The sequence below is a fragment of the Oryx dammah genome, unplaced genomic scaffold, assembly GCF_014754425.2.
Source record: "Oryx dammah isolate SB20612 unplaced genomic scaffold, SCBI_Odam_1.1 HiC_scaffold_21, whole genome shotgun sequence".
Classification (NCBI taxonomy): domain Eukaryota; kingdom Metazoa; phylum Chordata; class Mammalia; order Artiodactyla; family Bovidae; genus Oryx; species Oryx dammah.
Window position 1 is genome coordinate 65,623,108 of NW_024070205.1, and position 4,742 is coordinate 65,627,849.

At 34.8% G+C, this 4,742-nt stretch overlaps 1 pseudogene; it reads right to left on the bottom strand.

Moving 5' to 3' along the window:
- Positions 1-418: 418 nt before the first annotated feature.
- Positions 419-849, bottom strand: LOC120879896 (annotated as a pseudogene).
- Between the last annotated feature and the right edge of the window lie 3,893 nt (positions 850-4,742).

Below are 4,742 nucleotides of genomic sequence, written 5' to 3' on the forward strand. Positions count from 1 at the left end.
AAATTGAAGAGGAACTAAAAAGCCTCTTGCTGTTAAGTAGCTTCAGTTGTGTCCGACTCTGTGCAACCCCAGAGACGGCAGCCCACCAGGCTCCCCCATCTCTAGGATTCTCCAGGCAAGAACACTGGAGTGGGTTGCCATTTCCTTCTCCAAAAAGCCTCTTGTTGAGAGTGAAAAAGTCGGCTTCAAGCTCAACATTCAGTAAACGAAGATCATGGCATCTGATCCCATCACTTCGTGGGAAATAGATGGGGAAACAGTGGAAACAGTGTCAGACTTTATTTTTTGGGGCTCCAAAATCACTGCAGATGGTGACTGCAGCCATGAAATTCAAAGACACTTACTCCTTGGAAGAAAAGTTATGACCAACCTAGATAGCATATTGAAAAGCAGAGACATTACTTTGGCAACAAAATGTTTAACTTTCATCAATTTCAAGGTTTGTTAATCCCAATTTTGCATATAACTGAACTTTCAAATCTATTGACACCTGCTGGATTGATTCCACTCTGGATTCTGAGGTGTCAATTTCTTCCTGAAAATTTTTCTCTGCTTCTTCTAACATGTCTTGTGTTTCTTTTTGAGAATTCTAATGAAAACAACAACAATCTGATAAGGTATTGTTAAGCATTGATAAGGTATCTGATAAACACTCCTCCTCTGCAAACATTATGCCCTCAGAAACATCTTCTAAATTTTGGAGTACTTTTTTTTGTTTTGTTTTGTTTCAATTTCTTCCTTTACTTCTGTGATTCTGTTTGTATCTCATGCAGATTTGTTTATGTTCCGTTGATCTTCAAAAGTAGCACTAACATCCTCTGCAGCTACCTTCTTCGTGGTGACTGTCATCTTGCCCTCCTCCCCAATTTTTTTGATTGAGTTTTTGTTTTTTTCTGATATTGAGCTGCATGAGCTTTATGTAGATTGTGGAGGTTAATCCCTTGTCAGTTGCTTCATTTGCAAATATTTTCTCCCATTTTGAAGGTTGTTTCTCCTATTCTAAACATTGTATTTTGTTTATGATGTCCTTCACTGTGAAAAAGCTTTTAGGTCTAATTAGGCCCCATTTGTTTATTTATTTATTTTTTAATTTCCATTACTCTAGGAGGTAGATCATAAAAGATCTTGCTGTAATTTATGTCAAAGGATGTTTTGCCTGTGTCTTGCTCTGTTTTATAGTCTCTGACCTTACATTTAGGTCTTTAATCCATTTTTATTTTGTTTTTGTGTATGGTACTAGAGAGTGTTCTAATCTCATCCTTTTACATGTAGCTGTCCAGTTTTCCCAGCACCATTGAAGAGATTGTCTTTTCTCCATTGTTTGTTCTTGCCACCTTTGTTATAGATTAGGTATGGGTTTATCTCTGGGTTTTCTGTCCTGTTCCATTGATCTATGTTTCTGGTTTGTGTGTGTGTGTGTGTATGTGTGTACATGCATGCATGTGAGCACATACAACTGAAAGTACCATATTGTTTTGATGACTGTAACTTCATAGTATAGTCTGAAGTCAGGGCGTTTGATTCCTCCAGCTCCATTTTTCCTTTATCAAGATTACTTTGGCTACATGGGGTCTTTTGTATGTTTACAAATTTTGTATTTATACAAATTGTAAAATGTTATTTATAATTGAATAGATTGCATTGAATCTGTAGATTGCTTTGGGTAGTACAGTAATTTTTGTAATATTGATGCTTCCAATCAGAGAACATGGTATATCTCTCCATCTTCTTGTGCCATCTTTTATTTCTTTCATCAGTATCTTATAGTTTTTTGAGTATAACTATTTTGTCTCCTTAGGTAGGTTTATTCTTAGTTTTTTTTTTTTTATTCTTTTTGATTAGATGGTAAATGAGACTGTTTCTTTAATTTTTCTTTCTGATCTTTTATTTTTAGTGTCTAGGAATGCAAGAGATTTCTGTGCATTAATTTTGTATTCTGCAACTTTACCAAATTCATTGATGAGCTCTAGTAGTTTTGGGGTAGCATCTTTAGGATTTTCTATGTATAGTATTCTATGGGGTCACACAGAGTCTTAGCAGCAGTAGCAGCGGCATGTATGGTATCATATACTCTGCAAACAGTGATAGTTTTACTTCATCATTTCCAATTTTGATTCTCTTCAAATGTAAAACATACAGACATTAAGCAATAAATAGCAAAACAAAGTGTATTTGGATACAAAATTGTATATATATGTGTGTGTGTGTATATATATATATATATATGCAAACACATTTGTGTTTATATTCACATCTGTTTATATATGTAATTAAACATGTATCTTTCATTCTTTTTATGGTTGAGTAATACTCCACTATATGTATATGGAGATATATATATTTATATATATATATGTATCATATCTTCTATAGTGGGCTAGTGTCTTTTGGTGCATTTTTAAAAAAATTATCAAGTCCAATTTTCTTTTTCTTTTGTTGCCTATATTTTTGATGTCACATCTAAGAAGTCACTGTCAAATCCACTTTTGTGAATCTTTTATCCTATGTTTTCTACTAAGAGTTTTATAATTTCTTATCTTGTATTTAGGTCCTAGATTTTTAATTAATTTTGAATTAGTTTTGTATATGGTGTTAGGTAAGATACATCTTTACTCTTTTGAATGTTAACTCCAGTTCTCCTAGTATTTTTTATTGAAAAGACTGAAAACCTGTCATTTTCCCACTGAATAGTCTTGACACTCTTGTTAAAAATTATTGAACCATATATGTGAGACTGTAGAGAAACGCAAATCAAAGCTAAAATGAAATACCACCTGACACACATTAGAATAGCAACCAAAAAACAAAAGCAACAAGTGTTGTCAAGGATATGAAGAAATTGTAATCCTTTTGCACTGTTGGTGGCAATACAATATGCTGTGGAAACAGCTTTGAAATTACTCAAAAAATTAAAAATTGAGTTACCTCATGATCGAGCAATTCTATATTTGGATATACCCAAAAGAATTGAAAGTAGGATTTTGAAGAATGATTTGTACTCCATGTTCATAGCACCATTATTACAGTGCTAAAACATGAAATCGACCCATGTGCCCATCAAAGGATAAGCAGTTAAGCAAAATGTGGTATATGTATTGTTACTCAGTCACTAAGTTGTGTCAAACTCTGCCACCTTATGAACTGCAAATGCCAGGCTTGTCTGTCTGACACTATTTCCCTGAGTTTTCTCAAGCTCATCTCTATTGAGTCACTGATATCACCCAACCATCTCATCCTCTGTTGCCTCTTTCTCCTCTTGCCCTCAATTTTTTCCAGCATCAAGGTCTTTTCCAATGAGTCACCTCTTTGCATCAGGTGGCTAAATTATTGGAACTTCTTAATATCTTCTGTTATGTCCTTGCTGTTTTTATACTGATTGTGCTTATCCTTGTATGAAATGTTCCCTTGGTATCTCCAATTTTCTTAAAGAGATCTCTATTCTTTCCCATTCTATTGTTTCCCTCTATTTCTTTGCATTGATCACTGAAGAAGGCTTTCTTATCTCTCCTTGGTACTCTCTGGAATTCTGCATTCAGTTGTGGGTATATCTCTTCCTTTCTCCTTTGCCTGTTACTCCTCTTCTTTCCTCTATTATTTCTAAGGCCCTTTCAGTTCAGTTCAGTTCAGTTCAGTCGCTCAGTCGTGTCTGACTCTTTGCGACCCCATGAATCGCAGCATGCCAGGCCTCCTTTAGACAACCACTTTGCCTTCATGCATTTCTTTTTCTTGGGGTCATTGCCTCCTATACAGTGTTACGAACCTCTGTCTATAATTCTTCAAGCACTATGTCTACCAGATCTAGTCCCTTGAATCTATTAGTCACCTCCACTGTATAATTATAAGGGATTTGATGTAGGTCTTACCTGAAAGGTCTAGTTATTTTCCCTCCTTTTTTCAATTTGAGCCTGAATTTTGCAGTAAAGAGCTAATGATCTGAGTCACAGCTAGTCCCAGGTCTTGTTTTTGCTGACTGTAGAGAGCTTCCCCATCTCAGGCTGCAAAGAATATAATCAGTTTGATTTAGATATTGGCCATCTGGTGATGTCCATACATAGAGTCATTTCTTGTGTTGTTACCAGAGGGAGACCAGTGTGTTGTCTTGGCAAAACTCTGTTAGCCTTTGCCCTGCTTCATTTTGCACTCCAAGGCCAAACTTGCCTGTTATTCCAGGTTTCTCTTGAGTTCTTACTTTTGCATATGTTGCATATACATACTTGATAATTCTTGAGGATATAATGTTAAATGAAATAAGCCAGACAAAAAAGCTAAATACTGTATGATTCCACTTATATAAGGTATTTAATTAAATCGTAAAGACAGAAAGTATAACTGGTTGCCAGGGACTGAAGGCAGTGAAGACTGAGTTATTATTTTATACGCATTGTATGAGATGTACAAGAAGAAAAGAATTAAGAGGATGGACGGTGGTGATGGCTGCAAAAAAGTGAATGTATTTAATATCACTGAATTTTTTGCTTCAAAATGGCTAAGATGATAAATTTTATGTTTTGTGTAATTTAACACAGTTTTAAAAATAATTAATTTACACCAATAAGGTGTATTATTGATTTTAAAGAATGAAAATTTCTCTCTCATGAATCAGTTGAATTTGAATTTTTGGTTCTTGCAGTTCTCAGAAGGTAAACTCCTTCTGCTACCATTTTCTAACAAGTCCAACATGTCCAGTAGTGAGTGTCCATGTTATGTATGTAAATAACTCATTTGCATATACAAATAGATGA